This window comes from Mirounga angustirostris, unplaced genomic scaffold (assembly GCF_029215605.1).
Source record: "Mirounga angustirostris isolate CCGP_5_RB_7025 unplaced genomic scaffold, mMirAng1.0.hap1 SCAF_4, whole genome shotgun sequence".
Taxonomy (NCBI): domain Eukaryota; kingdom Metazoa; phylum Chordata; class Mammalia; order Carnivora; family Phocidae; genus Mirounga; species Mirounga angustirostris.
Genome location: NW_026991712.1, coordinates 18,605,093 through 18,627,112, shown reverse-complemented (window position 1 = coordinate 18,627,112; position 22,020 = coordinate 18,605,093).

Below are 22,020 nucleotides of genomic sequence, written 5' to 3'. Positions count from 1 at the left end.
ATCAAGTCAGTGCCAAAGTCAATGCCTAGCACAGAATAAAATTTGTAGATTAAAAAAAAAGAGAGAATGACTTGGAGTATGATAGTAAATAATAGTAAAAAAGGATGACAAAATTTTTGTCACAGTATAATTTTAACTATGTGACTATATGCATATGATATGTGTATACATGTATGTGAATATATGTATGTATGCAAATATATTAAAATATATGTGCGTGTCTGTGTGTATATATATTACCTGAGTTGCATATTTCTCTGGACACAAGAATGCAGAAAAATTTGCCAAACTATTCAGAGTGAGAATATGGCTAACTTTAATCTCTTTTCTTTGTGCTTTTATGTGCCTTCAAAATTTTCTGCTTTGAACAAAGCTTTTATAATCAGAAGAAAAAAATAGAAATATATATATATACACACACACAAATATATGAAAGAACATAAAATGCACTCTCACACACATATACACATATACACACACACCTTAACTTTCATTATCCTTTGTTTCTCCCCTTTAACAATGGTGAAAAGAATTATAAATCCTAGGGTCATGTTGAAGGCTTAAATACATACACAAATACACAACATACTTCATAAAATTGTTAATATGAGAATGAGAATTTAATAGGTGTTTGGATACCAGGAGTTGGGATTATGCTTCGGATTATTAATTAGCCTTGTAATCGCTGGATGTTTTCCAAGCTTACCAGACTGTCCTGACTTTTTTAGTTTCCTTCTTTCTCCCTTGGTTCTACTCAAGTAATAAAAGACAGTGAAGACTATGATCTACTCGCTCTGCTGGCACAAATTGAAATTCTGATGAGCAGTTAAAAACTCTTTAGGTTTGACTTAATTAGTAAATATCTGGGTAAAAGTCAGACATTTGGTGAAAAAGCTCATATACCTAAAGGTCATCTTTGAGTTCATTGTGGGTTCTTTGCCCTCACTACTCACTGTGTTTGGCAATGATGACCGCTCATCACTTATTCTGCATTTTTGTGGTTACCACCTGTTTTAGGTTATTGGACCCAATTCCAACTTGTGTGTATGTGTGTGTATGTATGTGTCTGTGTAGGCTTCTTCACATCAACAGGCAATTCTCATACACCAGTAAGGTGTTTGAGAATTCGATTTAATTCAGCTAAGTTCTGACACTGCCTAATCGGATATAACATCAGATCCCGCTAAAGGTAAAAGGCACAGTCCTCCAACTGCTGTCCACCCTGAACTCCAATCATAAGCCCGGGCTTTTTCCTGTGTTTCTGTTGGACTAGCCACAAATTGGAAGTTCCAATGACCCCCTCCTTGGATTTGATTAATTTCTTAGAATGGCTCACATTACTCAAGAAACTAATTTATTCATTATTTAATGATTTATTACAAAGGATATATATATTTTTTCTATTTTGCCCTTCTTTTTTTTTTTTTCCTTTTTATTAACATATAATGTACTATTTGTTTCAGGGGTATAGGTCTGTGATTCATCAGTTTTATACAATTCATAGTGCTCACCATAGCACATACCCTCCCCAATGTCCACCACCCAGCCGTCCAGTCCCTCCCACCCCCCTCCACTCCAGCAACCCTCAGTTTGTTTCCTGAGATTAAGAGTCTCTTATGTTTTGTTTCCCTCTCTGGTTTCATCTTGTTTCATTTTTCCCTCCCTTCCCCTATGATCCTCTGCCTTGTTTCTCAAATTCCACATATCAGTGAGATCAAATGATAATTGTCTTTCTCTGATTGACTTATTTCGCTTAGCATAATACCCTCTAGTTCCATCCACATCGTGGCAAATGGCAAGATCTCATTCCTTTTGATGGCTGCATAATACTCCATTGTATATATATACCACATCTTCTTTATCCATTCATCTGTTGATGGACATCTTGGCTCTTTCCATAGTTTGGCTATTGTGGACATTGCTGCTGTAAACATTGGGGTGCATGTGCCCCTTTGGATCCCTACATTTGTATCTTTGGGGTAAATACCCAGTAGTGCAATTGCTGGGTTGTAGGGTAGCTGCCATTTTCATTCTCATCCTCTAAAGCTGTACAGAAAGCTTTAGGGAACAAAAGCTACCAAGCAAACCTGAGCAGATTACTTAGCTTGGCCCCTGGCAAGGGCGGTGCAATTCCACCTCTGGCAAAGACATCTGAAAATCACTGCAACAGGCCCCTCCCCCAGAAAATCGGCAAGAACATCCAGCCAAGACCAAGTTTACCGATCAATGAGAACTGTAAAACTCCAGCACTAGGGGAATACTGCACGTAGAATTCATGGCTTTTTCCCCATGATTCTTTGGTCTTTCTTTTTTTTTTTTTAGATTTTTTTTATTTATTTATCTGAGACAGAGAGAATGAGAGAGACAGAGAGCACATGAGAGGGGGGAGGGTCAGAGGGAGAAGCAGGCTCCCTGCCGAGCAGGGAGCCCGATGCGGGACTCGATCCAGGGACTCCAGGATCATGACCTGAGCCGAAGGCAGTCGCTTAACCAACTGAGCCACCCAGGCGCCCTCTTTGGTCTTTCAAAGTTAATTTTTTTAATTTTATTTTTCTATTTCTTTTTTTTTTTTTTCTTTCCTTTTTCAACCAACATCTTACCTTATCAATTCCTTTTTAAAAATCTTTTTTAATTTTCAATTATACAGTCATATTCTATCCCTTCATTGTATTTAACCTTTATTTTTTGTATATATATATATATACAATTTATATATATATCATATATATATGTATATTTTTTCTTTCTTTAAAATATATATAAGTTTTTCTTTCTCTAAAATTTTGGGATACAGTTTCTTCTAACAGACCAAAATATACCCTAAATCTAGTGTATGGCTTTGTTCTAGTCTCCCACCTGATCACATTCCTTCCTTTTTTTTTTTTTTTTAATTTTTCTTCTTTCTTTTTTCAACCAACTTCTTATCAATTCCTTTTTTAAAATCTTTTTTAATTTTCATCTTTACAGTCATATTCCATCCCTTCATCATACTTACCTTTATTTTTGTATATATATAAGTTTTTCTTTCCTTAAAATTTTGGGAGGCAGTTTCTTCTAACAGACCAAAATACACCCAAAATCTAGTGTGTGGCTCTGTTGTATTACCAACCTGATCATATTTTTTTTTTTTTCCTTTTTCCCCTGGTTTCAGGTCTCTTCTGATTTATTTAGTGTATATTTTTCTGGGGTCGTTGTTACCCTTTTATCATTTTGTTCTCTCATTCATCTATTCTTTTCTGGACAAAATGACAAAACGGAAAAACTCACCTAAAAAAAAAGAACAAGAGGCAGTACTGACTGCCAGGGACCTAATCAATACGATGGATATTAATGGATGTGAGTCAATGACTAGATGAAGAGCTACATAGCACAAGGTCCAGAACAAAGGAACTTCTGTCCTTGTGGGCCTGGGGCCCAGCATGGTGGCATGTGGAAGCATTCTGGTTCCCCAACATGGTCTCCAAACCCCTTCCTTTTTTCAGTTTTTATGGAGGTTTCATTACACAGGCATGATTGATTAACTCAATGGCTGTTGGTGGTTGATTCAACCTCTAGCCCTTCTCCCATTTCCAGAAATAAGGAGGTGGGACAGAAAGTTTCAACCCTCTCTTCCTGGTTGGTCCCACTGGCAACCAGTCCCCATCAGTTAGGTGCTTTCCAAAAGTGATCTTCGTTAACATAAACCCAATTATGGTGGAGAGGGTTGGTTTTGAATAACAAGACACCCATTTCACCTTTCTGGCCCTGAAGTGTTTGCAGGAACTGAGACCAAATAGTATAACAAAAGATATTCCCATTTCTCTTATCACTCAGGAAATTTCAAGGGAGCTGTGAGCCAGGAACTGTGGATGAAAAGCAACTACATACAAGAAATATAATTTGATCATCTGAATGACCATACATACATACTTCTTATAAATTGCAGTATCTTATCACGCTTTCTCTGACCTTTAAAAATGATCAGCTAGAATTCTATTTTTTTTTTAAGATTTTTATTTATTTATTTGAGAGAGAGAGAATGAGAGAGCACATGAGAGGGGGGAGGGTCAGAGGGAGAGGCAGGCTCCCCGCCGAGCAGGGAGTCCGATGCGGGACTCGATCCCGGGACTCCAGGATCATGACCTGAGCCGAAGGCAGTCGCTTAACCAACTGAGCCACCCAGGCGCCCCAAATTCTATTTTTTATATTAAAATTATTTTTGGTCTCCCTCTTCTTCCTTCCTCAGAATCTATCCTATATACCAGCCTTAAGCATCCTAAAGCATGGCTCCTATCATTCTGTGTTCATGGTGGCTTGTGGCTTCCATTGCTATATAAGAATGGAACTAAGACATATCCAGTATATTTCAGAGTCCCAGTAAGAAACAGAACAAGACTTTAATGAAAGGACTTCTTTTAAAGTCTGGACAACATTAGGGAAATAATGAGGAACGTTGGAGCAACTGGAGACTAACATCAAAAGAAGTTGCCTGAGAAGGGAAAGAAATTATGTTATGAGAGCCTGATGGTATCTGGAGCCATGGAGAAGCACCTGACCTACATGAGCTGTTGTCATGAAAGGACAGAGTCACTGCCTGAGCAGAGAAAAACATACCATGGCTTGTACCTCTTCCCATTTTCAAATCTCCTGCCAGTGCCTTCCATTAGCCAAGCCCAACCAGGAGTCAGAGGGCATGGGACCACAGGTGATGCTGTCTACAGAAGTCAGCCTTCAGGTCACAGAACGAGGCAGAGGAAGGCCGGTAATGGATCTAGAGGGTGGACTAATGGAGGGTCCATATTAAATAACTAGTATATCTAGCATGTAATGTGCTAAAAAAATTATGTTTTTATCTTTTCTAATTCCATCAGCATTCTTGGAAGTTATTATTATTTTTACACTACAGTTTAAGAAACTGAGATACATATTGGCCAAATAAATTGTACAGATTCCAGTCTCTGGAAATTGGCAAAACCAGGATTCAAACTGAGATATATCTGAGTTCAAAATCTATGTTCTTCATGAATAAAACTCTACTACTTTTGTCCTATTCTTCAAGGTTTCAAGTGCCTTTCCAATCTCTTACTTGAATTCACGTGTTTAGCCAGCCTGAATCAGTGTCAACTGAGCAACATTATCACTTCTAATAGAAAGTCCTGCCTTTTCCTTTCCAATGACCAACTATATTTATATCCATCTCTTCAAGCCCAACTCAAATTATGCCCTCTCTCTGAAACCTTCTCAGAGTGCACCAGCTGACAGGATTCCATCTTTCATCTTAATTCTTGTATCTCTTAAATTTTTCATTTAGCACTGTTAACAAGATAAATTGAGGCACATTGAAAATTTTAAGAGTTTAGTGGAACAAAATTGATTCAAATTGAGCAGCATCAAAAACAAAAACAAAAAAACAAAAAACAAATTGAGCAGCATCCAATCTAGCAGATAGAAAGGAGCTGCAAGGAGCTATACAAAATGAGTGGCAGAAGGGAGTGGGAATAAGGAAATTATAGTAGGCAAAGAAGTGGGTTGGTTATTACAGTTACTTTCCTTTAGGGGATACAGGGTCTATTAGGCAAATTGCCAAATAATGCTGATCAGGCAATTCCTCACTGACTGATTTAAGGTTCCATTTATGGGAGAGCTGAAATTATAATTAAGTCTTGGTTTAGTGACATGGGGCTTAGCATAAGCAAATCCATCTTGGTTCTATTGTCTTTTATAACAGCCCTCAATGTAATGCTGCCTTGTAATGTTATTGATTTGATGGCTCACCGACAAAAAGGAAAATAGAACCTACATAGGGCAAATACATTGATCACGATAATGTACCTAGTAGAAGATAGAGATAGATTTCAATCCAAGCTCTTATTTTTTTTTTAAGATTTTATTCATTCATTTATTTGAAAGAGGGGGGAGGGGGAGAGGTAAAGACTCTCAAGCAGGCTCTGCACTGAACATGGAGCCCAGCTTGGGGCTTGATCTCACAACCCTGAGATTATGACCTGAGCTGAAACCAAGAGTCAGACACTCAATTGACTGAGCCACACAGGCCCCCCAAGCTCTTCTTAATTAATCATAATCAGAAATGTTTTCATGATATAAGTGTAACTATAGAGGTATTCTGGTAACATTTTACCTAGCTATCTGATAGGTAAAAAGATCCAAACCATTATTTGAATGAGTTATAGAAGAATTAAGAAATTAACACTCAAGATCACTTTTAAAGTTGTGACCAATAGAATAACATGAAAAAAATATGACATAATTTAGAATATATCTCAAATCAGGACAACTTTACACTTGTCAATCAAGAGCTATGTGAAGCTCTGTCCCTGTTTGGCTGACACTTTCTATGTCTTATTATCTAAAAGTTGGGAATCCCAGGGTCCTTACTGGGGGCTATTTGAATTGGTCTCTCTCCAGTTTTCCAGCCCTGCAAAACATTTCTTGTGCCCTCTGTGATGAAGCAGCCAGGGATGTAAGTGTGAAATTCAGAATTTTTGAACAGAGCAAATTCATTACTGCCTTACAGATGAACCAACCCATGACAATTGAAGACACCAGTTTCTTTCTTCCATATCCTGTTTGTTCTGTTTCAGACATTTACAAGGCAAGTAGACATCATCTTAGCAGTCATTCAGTTCAACAGTGAAAAACCACCATTGTGGCATTTTAGAGGCTAAGATGTTACTATCGTTCCACATAAGATCTGGGCATTTAAGAGTTTCTAAGTCCTGTCTCGAAGGTTCTTAGTCAACATAGCAAAAAGATTCTAAACCAATAATGAACTTTAGGGAGCTTTGGGAAATGCTCATTTCGACAGATGAATGGATAAAGAAGATGTGGTATATATATACAATGGAATATTATGCAGCCATCAAAAGGAATGAGATCTTGCCATTTGCAACGACGTGGATGGAACTGGAGGGTATTATGTTGAGTGAAATAAGTCAAAAAGAGAAAGACATGTATCATATGATCTCACTGATATGAGGAATTCTTAATCGCAGGAATCAAACTGAGGGTTGTTGGAGTGGGGGGTGGGGTGGGAGGGATGGGGTGACTGGGTGATGGACACTGGGGAGGGTGTGTGCTCTGGTAAGTGCTGTGAATTGTGCAGGACTGTTGAATCTCAGATCTGTACCTCTGAAACAAATAATGCAATATATGTTTAGAAAAAAAAAAAAAAAGAAGAAGAAGGTAGCGGGAGGGGAAGAATGAGGCGGGGGAAATCGGAGGGGTGGACGAACCATGAGAGACGATGGACTCTGAAAAACAAACAGGGTTCTAGAGGGGAGGGGGGTGGGAGGATGGGTTAGCCTGGTGGTGGGTATTGAGGAGGGCACATTCTGCATGGAGCACTGGGTGTTGTGCACAAACAATGAATCATGGAACACTTCATCTAAAACTAATGATGTAATGTATGGGGATTAACATAAGAATAAAAAATTAAAAATTAAAAAAAAAAAAAGGTTTCATTTTTCAGGACAGATTTACTGCATCCTAACGATGGGAAAAAATTGCTTTGTCTTTCTGAACACTTCCAGTTTGACAAAATGATTTTTAAATTAAAGCCAGACACAAGATAACAGGTTTCTTTTTTTCCCCCAATTTTTGCTTTTATTTTCATTACAAAGCAAATAGAAAGCCTCATGGACTTACCGAAAAAAATTAAGAGAGGGAAATAAGTAAATATGTATCTAAGGAAATTTTATATATAGCATACGAAAAATTCAGTTTTCAGTGAAAATGGGTTTTGTGGTATCATGGATTAATCTCTGCTTCATGCCACTTTAGGAATTAATTAACTGACAATAGTAATAACAGTGATGATCACAACTTCTATTTATGAAATGTCTACTGGGTTTCAGACATTGTGTTAAATACTTACATGTATCTTCTACTTCAATCATAGCATCTATCTATCTAATTATTATTCCATTGTCCATATGAAAACATGTGAGTCTCAAAAAGATTACATAGCTTGTCCAAGATTGCTTATTTTTTTTAAAATCACAGTATTTAAACCCAGCTCTTTGTAATTAACATCTCATGCTCCTAAGTCTCATGCATACTTCCTACTATAACTATAAAGAATTGTGCTAGATGTTATGGAGAATTCAAGATATATATTATTTATATAAGATATAAGATATAAATAATATAAATTATATTCATATTATATACATTTATATAAAAATATACATATTGCCTTCCTATCAAATATCATGTAATGAATTTGAGGAAACAAAAATAAATTTGCCAAAATAAGTACCTAATAACAGAGTGTATATAGAAGGAATGGGTATATGGTATTTCCTCCTAAATTTTCTGATAGTTCACAGAGGAGTAAACTCAATATTGATTAAAGAAACCAAGGTGGTTCCATGAAGAAGGTAAGTTTGAGCTGGCTTCTACTAGAAGCATATGTCTGGAATAGGAACAGAAGGAGGGTTATTTGTTTGGGGGGAGGCAGGAAGCAGGAAGGGATAGGATAGAGCATGACATAATCATGGAATCAGGAGTAACAACTCTGGAGGAAGGAGGAAGGGAGGAATAAAGAGATGACCTTGACACTATTTGTGCAGTAATAATAATAGCTATCATTAAATAAATGTCAGATGTGTTAATTGTCATATATTCATTAATCTCATTTAAGTATTAAATAAGTCTGGGAGCTTAGTATTAATTTTTGCCCATCTTTACTAATGAGGAAAATGGGGCACACAGAGGAAAAAATAACTGTTCAAAATACACAATAAGTGGGGCACCTGGGTGGCCCAGATGGTTAAATATCTGACCCTTGATTTTGGCTCAGGTCATGATCTCAGGGTCATGGGATCAAGCCCCATGTCATTGGGTTCCATGCTACATGGGGAGTCTGCTTAAGATTCTCTTTCTCTGCCCCTTCCCACCACTTGCACGCTCTTGCTCTCAAATAAATAAATAAATCTTTTTTTTTTAAAGTACACAAGAATTGATAAAGCCAGAATTAAGCTGAAATCTTCTGACTTACAAACTTGGATTTTTAATCTAATAGAATTTCTGTCAGGATATCTGGATAGGGATATTGCAATATTTGCTTGAGGGTGAATAGTTATCACTAACATTGAGTTTAAATTCAGTATAACATAGGTTGGAAGAAATAAAAGATATCTTATGTTTCTTCTATTCAATAAACATTATTGAGTGCCTAAGTACAAGGCAGAGCACCAAGTACTCTGGGTAGTTCAAGAAATTGAGGCAGGGTCTCTGGCCTCAAGGAGGTTCTAATCTATTGTGGTAGGTAAGACATGTAGACTAATAAATAGCATAAAAGTACTATATAATATGTATTTTTTAAAAGATTTTATTTATTTATTTGACAGAGAGACACAGTGAGAGAGGGAACACAAGCAGGGGGAGTGGGAGAGAGAGAAGCAGGCTTCCCGCCGAGCAGGGAGCCCGATGCGGGGCTTGATCCCAGGACCCTGGGATCATGACCTGAGCCAAAGGCAGACGCTTAACGACTGAGCCACCCAGGTGCCCCTATAATATGTATTTTTTAAAGGGCAGAAATGGACAAGAAGAAAAATAGAGAAAAATAATTTCCAAATTAATCAGAGAAGACTTCATGTGTAGGATTCTTATAGGATAGAGGGAACCAGAGTTCATCACACAGGGAGAAACCAGTGTGAACGCAGAGATCTGGAGCAAAACTGTTCATATATGCTATGATTTGACTAGTGCATGACTACATAGAGGGTTGTAAAATGGGAATGAAGATGGGAAGGTTTGATGAGATCAATGTGGAGAGTTTTCAAGGCAGCATAATAACCAGACCTTACTTCATAGACCAGGAGGAGTTCCTGAAGGGTAATGAACTAGGAAAATAAACTCTACAAATGAAGAGACATTCTGTCTTTTCAGTCCTTGCCTGGCACATATTTGCTCTTGATAAATATTTGATGAAGGAATCTGTGATCGGCTATCACATAGTAAGGTTATGTTTAGGAAGGCAGCAGTGTATAAAATGAGGTATAAAAGGGAAAAACTGGAGTAAAGGAAACCAGTTAGAAGGCTGTTGTGTTCAAATGGGAGAGCAAAACTGAGAGTTTCAATGAGGCTCTGGCCGTGGGAATAGAATTCAAGAGAAGGACATCATTAATGAAGCACGGTCTACACCTGTTGACTCACAAGAGATAATGGGGAAAAATGTAAAAGGAGTCATATGTGGAACACAAATTTTGAACCTAATAAAACAGTAAGACACTTAAAAACAGTTGGTTCAGGAGTTGGAGTTGCTTTCTTCATATATTCAAAGAATATTTTTGAGGGACTACTGTGTGCCAGGAATTTTTCTAAGACATTTGCTATACACCAGACACAAACCAGACAAAATCCCTGCTCTCCTTGAGCTTACATTGTTTAACAGGTAGGGAGAAAGTAGAATATGAAAAATAAGCAATCATTGGATTATTTGGTATATTTAAATGGTATGAAAAAATAGAGCAATGGTAATGAGATTTGTGCAGAGGCAGGGAATATTTGTCATTTTAAACAGGGTAGTGAGGGTAGGCATTGGGCTGAGGTGCTATTTGAGGGACGAACTGGACATAAAAGAGGTACATGTTGAGGTCTGAGCCATTTGCTTTGAGGTGACAATAGATGGGGTATGGGTGGATAAGAAGAAAGAACATCTCTCTATCCTTTATCTGAAGACCAAAGGTAGAACTTTGGGAAACATCTACATCTAATGGCTGAAAGGTGCCAGAATAGTTATGAAGGGTCAAAGGAGAGAGCTTTACACTCATTTAGAGATGAATATACTCTACTGTTTTATCTGATTTGAAACATCTCCCTGCTTAGAAGTCATGCCTGGGTATTTAAAGCTCCACTGAAAACTTTTCAGTTTCCCCTTAGGAGGAATAACTGATTGTCCCACATGATGAGCCTTCTACGAAACTTTTAATTCTCATATAATAATAGAAAAAAACCATAGGATGCAACTGCAGTTGTAAATACAATTTGGTAGTAAATGTTTCAGTTTTGCTCTATTACTCCTTACACCTACCATAGAACTTGGTACAAATAAGTGCATATTAGTTGAATAAAGATTAAGCTAATCAATGCCCAACCTTTGGAGAAGCGTATTGATGATGAGGTTATTCAACTACTATTTAGCAAAACAGACTTGAGTGGTGTGATATGGTAGCCTTGACTTAAGGGATCAATCCAGTGTGGACACCATCTGCTGATTCCAGGACCCAACTGACCTTCCCATACAGAGTAGAGTCCCCAGAAGGTATTGAGGGTTAGTTCTCTTCCTCTGGGCTTTTGAAATCTATAACATCAAACCTAGTGATTATCTCTTCTCTTTCATTAAAGTAGATTCTAAAACACCTCATACATTCAAGACAATGTTTCATATTGAACCTAACCTTTCTTGATGGAAGTGAAGTTTATTTTCAACTGTTCTTATTGCATTGTGTGTTAGAGATTCTGACATTTAGGATACTTTTTGACTATAAACCTATCACTTTGTTCTCAAAAGAAAGCATCGTTTGCTTCTACATTGCAGTTAATGAAATGCTGCACTTTCAGGACAGATTCATTGACAACTGACTTACATTTAATTTTTAAAATTTGATTTTCAAGAATTACATAGGTGGAGGCATATAAACTTCAGATTTGGTTCCCCAGAATTGTTCACTCTTGATTCTTTTACAGATGAGCCAAAGATAGCACTAGCAATAGAATCTGGGTTCTATATTAAATGAAGAGGTGGGGGAAAAGGCTTCTGATTTTTTCCCGAGGTTGGAAAGATTTCACCAAATGTTTTCTCTATTCAGATAAGGGAGCCAAAGGCCAAGGATAGCAGCTTGTCTGGATTAGAAGGTTGATTGTTTGCACTCTTGTTGAATTTTGTTCCTTAATGTAGACCAGGATGTCAGAGGTCTTCTATGAGAGATGCTGAGGATAGCAGAGACACAGGGTGGGGCCAAGGAAGATCGACCCTGAGGTACATGTGGGGGCATGGTGGGGGAGGGGATGGAAGCAGAGATCAAAGAACCAAGAGCTCCTCAGGCTTGCACAGCAGAAAAGCCTTTGGCAACTCTTTGATGTCCAATTTGCCCTCTGCCCCCAGTCAGGAGTGTGTCTAGGGACTTGAGTGAGGGCAGATTTGGGCAGGGCCATTTTACAGGTCTGGGAAGCAGAGAGCATCTTTTAAGTAGCTTCTAAAAGAGACACACAGAAAAAAACAATTACTATAATTCCTGACCTACAGGAGCTTACACTCTAGTTCAGTAGACAAAACCTGAGCAACTTGACCAATCAACTTTGCCAGGGCCTTCCAACAAACAACAGAAATACTTCATGGTGTCATGATTGGGATTTCTATCCGTAACACAATAGTTTACTAAATCAGTTATTTTCCAGAATACGAAAGCACTGAACACACCTTTTGCCTGGTAGGGTGTCCATCCTCAGTCATGTTACTGTACTGAACCTCTTTTTCTTCTCTTTGATCCATTCCTGGTGTTTTGTTTTTGGCATTCCAGAGCAGGTATGAATTCTATAAAATGATATGGTTATATACTTTTTTTCTTTCCGAAAACAAAATAACTAAGTTTTCCCTGCCCTCTGGACAGCATTGGTTTTGATAGGACCACTTACTGCCAAATTAACTTTAAATTCAGAACTCTTAAAAAAACAATGCTGAGACTATACCACGGGACAATATGAAACTGATAACTCCAAAATGACAATTCAGGGAGCTGTGGGTTAAAAGGCAAATCATTGGTGCCTATTTTGTAAAGTAAAATAAGAATCTTGAGGATGTGTGAGTAGGAAAATTAAATAATATATAGTCTCTTTTAAATCAATGTCCTTCATCCATGAAGTTAACTTCACATTGAAATTCCATCTAACACACATATGGCCCCACAGAGAAGTTAAAAAGAAAGTCCCTTCATCATTCAACTCAGGTCTGCCAGTCTGAATTTCTTTGTTCCAGCTTCCTTGATTTGCACCTACTGATTCTTCTACCTGCTAGGACAGGAAACACCTTAGTCTCTCTTTTCATCTAACTAGGCAGTAAGGAAAGTAGAGAAAATGTACAGGGAAAAATCATCCTAAACTACTAGTAGGTTTAGAAGGCTGCAGAAATTACCTTATGTAATCTGCCTGGCATGGCATTGTTGTTCAACCAAGACCATGTTAGCAAGTCTTCAAGAGAATGCTAATCATGTGATTCTGGATAAGGAACAAAATGGAACTATATTCTTTACAATTAAGTAATATTAAATATCAGGACAGTGAACATTTTGCAACCCATCCTCTTCTAAAAATGTTCCCACTATGGTCTCAGTCCTGGATCTTTAAGAACAAGAAGCTTAATATAAGAGAAAGGTCACATAAAAACAGTGGTTAACTCTCCCTTGGTGTATTGCATCTCCAACTAGAAAATTGCATGTACATAATTAAAACAACTTTGATTTTGAATGATAATTTGAGCCATCACTGAAATGTATTTTGAAGACAATAAAAGAAACTTGATGATTCTAGTGTTCTACCGGTTTTCAGTCTTTGAAGGAAAATGATGATATTGTCTGTGTGTCAGCAGAGAGGTGTACACAGATAAAGGAGCTTCTAGCTAGCCTCCTCGTGCAGTAAGCAGTGTGTTAGTCTCATAATCTGAGGGTCCTGAGTTCAAACCTCAGAGGAGGCAGTTTAGCTTCTTGCCTTCTTTCTTTGTCAAAAGAAGAAAAAAAGAATTTTCAGAATAATCTTTTAGTGATTTCACATTCCTCTTAGTAACTTTACTTTTTTTGGACTAATATTAGTTAATAATAGTTACAATGAAAATAAAGAGGTGGGCCAAGTCAAAAAATAGGCTGATTGAAAGTTATGATTGCATTACTGGATGCCAAAACTCATGTCAAATCTTTCATCAAAGACATTGTTTCAGATAGGAAGTGCTACATGGATTGAGATTATAATGAACTGGACATAAAACTAAAAATATTATATAGGAGAAACTGGTTGTAAACTGATTTTATATATATTATTACATAATTACATATACATATATTTAAGTATTTTTGTAAGAAAAATCTATGGAAGGAGTGCATTCCTTTTGATACCAGAAAGGGTGGTAGTGGTTAAGAAAGTGTGTGGGTATTTTAATGAGATGCTTTGAATCTTAGGGAACATATACTGACCAAAAAGGCCTGTGTGTATGGGTGTTAATGGGTTTATGAAGGAGTGAGAGAGCAAGAAACCCGGGAAGGTTCAATATTCATTCAATTTCAAACTCAGAAACTGGGCCAAGAGGCCAAAATGCTTAGCTATACATTAGGATTGGTACAAGCAATCAGTCTGGGCTTTTAAGAAATGTAGCAGTCTTTAAAAGGGAACATTGGGCAATCTGTAAAAATAATCAAAAGTTTGTGGAAAGGCTTGCTTTTTATCCCAACACTTTCAGCCAATCACCAACCATCCCTTTTGCCCCAATTACTGTGGATTGGAGAGAAACGAAGTGGGTTGAAGAGAAATGGAGTGTTCTGGAAAAATGTGGATAGAGTCTGAGGATAAGGAGATGAAATTAATTAATCTTTTTTTTTTCTTTAAGTAAGTGGCTAAGATAGAGGTCCTTCTCAATAGTTTGGTACATAATTAAAGAGCCTTCGCATTATGATATTGAATTAATAAAGTAAAATAGAATTAAATGTTTAAAAATTTTATGTCAAGGAAGATCCAGGCACAAAGACAATAGTATTAAGAGCAACTTATTAGGAAAAATAGTCATAGTATAGGATCCTAAAATTATACCTTGGATTTACTATGAAAAATGGAATGTGGGGCCTGATTTCGAAGGCCAACAGAGAACAGATGCGTCAAAGTCTGGGTTATATTACACTAATCTCTTAAGGGTCTTTTATCTAATCTCTCTCTGGCTATTGCTAAGTGCCAGGGATATGATTGCCACTATATAAATATCAGAGATTATCTGAACTTCTTAAGAGAAATCCATCTAATAGACATCAAAACCAGTCAGGCATTGTATGTCTTCAGTCTTTCTTTGGCAGAAATAGACAAATCAAATCTTCCTTTAACAAAGGACCTGTAATTTACCAACTTCTAAATATTTTTATTTTTATTTTACCTTCCTGAACCTAGAATAGCATTTTGACATTGGATCCTCTAAAAAAGCCAAGAGCGGTGGAGAATATTTAGTTCATTAGCTCCTGAGTTAAATAGTCATGCAAAGTAACCCTAATCTACAGACCTGGTCATAAGGGGGAAGAAAGAAGATAAGCCAAGATGTCATGAAGTAGAGGAGTGTGTATGCAGTTAAAATCATAGTGGTCTATATTCTGTCTTGAGGCAGTAGACTATCAACATGCTTAAATATGTCATAGGCTTTGCAGTTGAACACACATGGATCTGAGGACCATCTCTGCCATGTGATAGGGGTATGATCCTTCCCAAGCTATTAATAACTTCGAGCCTCTGGGTTTCCTTAATCTATAACATGCATAAAATACAAACCTCACGGTGGTGAAAATGACAGAAGTTCACTTACATAAAATGCTTGGCACAGTCCTCGACCCCTTAAACACTCAGTAAAGAGCAGACATTTTGTTCCTGTTATTTGTGACCAGTAAAACCAGTAAAAGACTGAGGAAAAGTGTAGAAAGTGGGCCTCTTGACAAAAAAAAAGGGACCCTGTCTTATATCTCTAAGAAGAATCTAGGGGACATAAATGCTGAATCAGACATATTAGGGATAACTGTAGAGATAAGGGGGCAGATTTAGACCTTTTCTTTACCACTCTGAATCAGCTCCCCATTTCTCCTTTGTAAGACATCAGCAGATGTAGATATATGAATCTATTTTGATACAATTCTGTCATGATAAAAGGTATTGATTCTCTTGTGATAAAATGTGCCACGTCTCTCTTCATCTTTTTATCTTGATGTCTAACAAAATGCATGAAAAATAGTAGTTACTTGTATTTGATCAACTCCATTCAGACAAATACTACAATATATTTAGTGCTGTTTCTTTGTTCAATAGTCATTAGGTATTTTGGTTTCTTGAAGTGTGTGTGTATATGTGTATATGTTTAATTATCTTTTCCCTTTAACTCAGTACAGATTGAATTAATACATAGGATCCCTGAAAGGTTGTGTGGTTGACCACTGTGAGTTTATTTTTCTGGTTATACATAGTCGAGCCAAAATTGGATTGACTTACGTTGTATCTCTTGAAAAATTAACTAAGAAATTAAACTGCTGAGAATTTTGACCCTGAGATTTGCTTATATTTGCACAGTGACTGCTCTTTCAACTAATCCATTATAATATTTTTTTAGTACCTTACCCCATCTCTACGCATGTCTATCTTTCTCCATGCAGTTGCAACTAGTGGGGGGCAGGATTATTTTACTCATTTGTTCAGTACCTGCCTCAGTCAATGATCCTCGCTACATTGCAAACCCTTAGCTTCCTGCCCAAGTCCCTCTCATGACCATTTTTATTTGCTTAGCTTTTCCCCTCTTTCTTACTAGCATCTCTATTGAATGATAAGAGCAAAAGACTCACTTTGTTGACATTTTTTTCTCCTATGGTTTTCTGGTACAGAGAAACAGGAACATCAAAAAGAAATCATAGTTGTGTTCAGGAACCGTAGTTTTTTGAATGCTTGTTTATTTTTTCCAGGAGACAATAAACCAAATTCCGGTTCGAAAAGAATCATTATACACCTGTAAGTATTTTCTGAGAAATAATTTCCCAGAAGTGGGGTGTTAGATCCAATGATATGTATACTTCAGTTATATAGCCAGATTTATTTTCCAAAATTTACAGAAATTTCCAGACTCATCACTGCTCTTGAGAAATGGTATATGAAAGTATTGTTTTTCTTGTAATCTCATGAACACTGGGCACTAACATGATCTTACATTTTTGCCAATCTGAAGGGCCAAAAGTTTTATTTTATTGTTGCTTTTGTTTTCATTTCCCTGAATATCAATTCTCCTTGGGCTATATACAATGTTCTTACTAATTTGAAGAACCTACTTGTATCTTAACAAGATTAACCACTTTTGTGTGTGTAGCAAATATTTTCTTTCAGCCTATAATTGTTCTTTTAATTTGATTAAGTTGCCTGCTCTTATTCAAAGGGTTTTTTTTTTTGTTTTTGTTGTTTTATTATTTTATGATTTCATCTGGTATTTTATTTTTCCTTTATATATTTTGTTTCCATCTTCCTTACCAAGCTTCCCTTTACTTCAAAGTTATGTACATTCACAACTTATTTTTTTTAAATACATTTATTTTTCTGATTGAAGCTTCTGTTTTGAATTTATATTTGTCTAGGGACACACAATTGGGGCTTCATTTATTTTCTTCCAGTGCTTACCTTAATATCAATTGCTGGTAAATCCAAAACTTCCCCACTGACTTATAAATGAGTTGTTTCATTGAATAAGTTCTTCTGAGGAAGTAGATTATTTTCTGGCTTTTGAATTCAGTTCCTTGATATTAAGTTTCAGTAAACAATAAATATTCTCACCATGTCACCACTGTTATGTTTTAAGACTCATAGACAATTCTTAAATATCTTTCTCCCACATGGACTTCAGAATCAGTCTATCAAATTCTAAAAATAATTGCAGCATGTTTTTGATTTTAAGAAGTTAGAAACAATATAAATTCTATAAATAGGAAAATGGCCAAAAATTTAGTGCTTCCAAATTATGGAACAGGAACAAATTAGGGAATAAATTTAGATCATCTGAATTACGGAATACTATACAGTTATCAAAAAGAATGTAGTAGACCAAATGTATATAGAAGTCAATACATACTTATGTAGGAAGGGTGTCAGGTAAAATTAATATAGGAAATTATAAGATAAAATATTTAATGCTATTCTTTATTTGTAAGAAAAGCAAATCAACAATCCCTACATAAGTACATATATACTTGAATAAGCAAAGGGAAAAAAAAACTGTGGACTGAAACAAAATTCTTAGTAATGGCTTTCAGGGATGTGGGCTTTTCTCTGTGGAGACTAATAATTTTACTTTAGATGCTTTAGATTCCCTCATTCAAGTATTACTTATATAACTAAAATATTCAAATGCTTAAAATTAAAAGAGAAATATATTCTTGCTATATTCAAAAAAGTAAAGAATAAGAAACAACAGTTAAATCCCCATTGACCTTCTTATATTTTTACACTTTACAGAAACTGTATTTGGTGGAGAAATTCTCATCATGCGGTAATTTACCCAGTTGTCTCCCATAGCATGCAATCCACACGTTTTTTCTTTTAACCTGTGTATAGATCTCAAATAGCATAAATTCTAGATCAAAGTATATTCAGGTACCTTACAGACTGAGTTTCCCAATGTACAGATGAAGTACGTAAAATGTTAAATATATTGGCCAAGTGTAACATCAAATGTGCCTAGACATAAATAAATACACTTTATAAACAAAACTTTAGGTGGTGTTCTTTGACTGGTTCTGCTAAGGTCTTGATCCTGCAAGTTACTAGGACTCACAATTTCAACATTTACAATACTTACGGAGTTCTTTTACTTAAGACCTTATAATGACCACAGAAGATTCTTTCTGCATTATTAAACACACACAAATAAAGAAAACCATACATAGTAAAAGTTGCTATCTGTTAGCTGATGAACCAGATGAAGCAAATGGCTTTCTTCCCCTGAAGGAAATTGTTACAAAATTTAAAATAATTGACAATATATTTGCAAGTAAGGATATTTTTCTGATTACTCTTGAACAGTCAGAATATCTGGAGAAACTGGATTTACTTTCTTACACAGTAACTAATGGACATATCTGAGGATTATTTGGAAATCTCAAACTTTATCTACTAATGAAATCTAGCATGTAAACTTTCCACTTTCTCCTTTGTTGTTAACAACTAGAAAATTAACTACGTTATGCAATTGGATTTACCATGGGTAATTGGCCTTTGGTCATTATAAACAGTCTCCAATGCTATAAAAACTATAAACCTGACTCCAGCTAAGCAATTGGAACTTGTCAGTGACTTCAGAGCTGAGATCCCCCTGTCATCCCCACATGACTGTCACAGAAGTTTCTCTGCCTGGATGCAAACCAGGAGTTGTAGGCAGAGCTTATCAACACCTGTGGCAAGAGGAAGGCCATATCAGCAAGACCTGACCTGCTGAGACCACAAAAGTGTGGGACCCAGACTTTCTGATATGGGTGGCATTCCTATTATAGCAAGTGTCCCATTAGTTAAATATAATATAGTGCCTTTTGGCTAAGAGCTAGTGGAATCTATACTTCTACTGTGGGCAAACATACATAGAACACATAGTGAAGACAGGAAGAAATGTAGGAAAGTGATGGTATCTCCAGTTTCTACATGTATATACTCTGCAAACGGAGAACTCCCTCCCTCCCTAACTGGTTCAGGCTGTAACTCAGGGATTCTGTATCTTGGCTTCCCCTCCCTTGTCTCAATTCCTTAGCTCCACCTTCTGGGATCATTTGGGAGCCTCAAAGTTCCCTCAGTGAGCACAGTCTAAGCTCAGCCCTCACTCCAGCCCAAGTAAGGAAGCATTTGCTCATTCTTTCACTTACTTGCAGTCATTCAGAATATCTTAGAGGTCCTGAAAACTGACAGTTCTCTCCTGGTTGTATAATCTTATATATGAGATACTAAACACCTCTGAGCTTCCCCTTGCTTATAGGGAAAGACTTTATGAAACCACTGACCTCCAGAGTTTTAAGGATTAATTGAGATCATTACTATAAATATCTTAGCACAGCTTCTGGCACCTACTAAGTGCCTGTCTAAGGTGGTGGGAATATTCAAATGTTGAGACCAAGACTCAATTCCTCTACTGTTGGAAAAGGTCTGTGTGGTTCAGTAGGAGAGCTATGTAAATATTATGCACTAAAGAGGTTTTATCACCAAATAAGTTTGGGAATGCTAAATTATGCCAAACTGGATAGATTTCTTTCCTCAAGAATGCTTTGAGTCCTTAATAAGCTAATATGCAGGGCTACTTTCAAAGAAGAAGATGAAGGCAGCATCTACCCAATTTTCTTTTCATATAAGGAATGATTTAACAGAGAAGTATTTGAAAGATTATCACTCACCACAGTTTGGAAAATGATCACCTATTATGAATGACGTTTCAATCTTTTATATTTTAATGGAAAAAAAAGTGTCCAGACCAGGGCTGGAGTTTTAGTTTCTTAAAACTCCTTTATAATGTGTTTTGGGTACTTTAGCATTTTTAATAATAATAATAATAACAAAAATAATATGAAAACAAAAAAATTATATAGCACTTATTATATTCCAGACTTCTTGCCAAGTGCTTTACATATATTAACCCATGTAGATATTGCACTGGTAAAATTTGTATAGAAATATTTTATCTACTTAGGAAAAATCTGCACCATGGGATGTCAGAGATGGAAGTCCATCTAGCTCATCTTGGCTATTTTTCTGAAGCTCATAATGCTTGTAAATGGCAGAGTTGGAACTAAGATGCATGCCTCCTAGCCCCTTGCACTGTTGTCCTCTGCAATTTCCAGTCTCTGATTCTGTGACACCACCTGGTCTTTTCTCCAGAGATCTAAATATTTAAAATAGTGGGGAGAGGTCACTTTGCTCAGCTGTAATTTTCTACCATTATGAGGTCTTCTAAAATTCCACACTGTAATTTATTGTCTTTCCAACTTAATGATTTCAAAATAAATCCTACAAATTCAAACAGAACTCAGCTGTTCAAAATTTTCCTTTACTGAAAATGTCCCCAAAAGAATTTGACTTAAGACTGTGTCCTTAGAAATGTTGCGAAAGAAAAATGACCGAACAAAGAGACTTTACAAATATTTTTTGTTTCCTTCTAGGGCTCCTTTGAACTCTTGACTCCAGGGTCCTTGAGAAAAAAGCATGTTACTGGAAATTAAAGATCTCTAACGAGACCAAATGGCAGAACAAGATTTCTCACCTTTCCAGCTCTGTGCTGGAGGGACCACCAAGGTGAGATGTGGTTTTAGTCTCCGGGCGTCCTATGACCTTGGCCTTTCTGCAAAGACCGTCAACAAGGGTGCTAATGACTGCCTACTGCTATGGGAAGAAACAGAGGCTGAGCAGACCTGAGCTGGGCTGACTGCTTCATTCCATTCAGAGCATTAAATCATCTGCTGCTGCCAGTAGCTTTCATCTACTTACGGGCCGAAGCCAGGTTGATCCAGTGACCCATGAAGCAAAATTACCAAGCATCACGCTACCAAACCAGGCGGTCTGGGATCATATGGACTGGTTTGCACCTCTTAGGTAATGCAACTCTCACATTTGACTGGATTTTTCCTCGGGCCTGTGGGCTGAGCATCCTCTTTCACTATATTTTGACCCTCTTCAAGGTGGGGTCTGCCACTTGAAACTAAGCGTTGATCAGATGTCCACAATGTAGTATATTATATAAATTTAGAATATTATCTTCCTTCCACCCTTCGTCTCATATTAAGTTACTTACATGATGAGATAGAGTGGTAGAGAGACTTATTTCATGGAGATATGTATAAGCCTCTTAGCTTGAATATCCCTAAAATTCTCTAGAAATTGTCACTTTGAAGTGTTTGTACTCACAGGGTATCACTAGTACCACCAAGACAATTAATTAATTTCTCTGAATCCAGTTAATTCCATATTATACCTTTTGAAGGAGGGTAACATAAATTTGAGGTTTCTTCATGTAACCTGAATTACTTAGGAAACATTTTTGGTGGCTTTTAATACTCATGACCTTTGGCAGTGCTATGGGTAAATGTCTAATGATCGGCTATGTGGGGGAAATAAATACACCTATTTGAAGCATTTGCCCATTTCTGTGGTGTAAATAGTCTGACCATGGCCAGTTTCATGCCACCTACACTAAACGCAGAGTTGGAAAAAGATGTTTGGTACCGGGGCGCCTGGGTGGCTCAGTCGTTAAGCGTCTGCCTTCGGCTGGGGCCATGATCC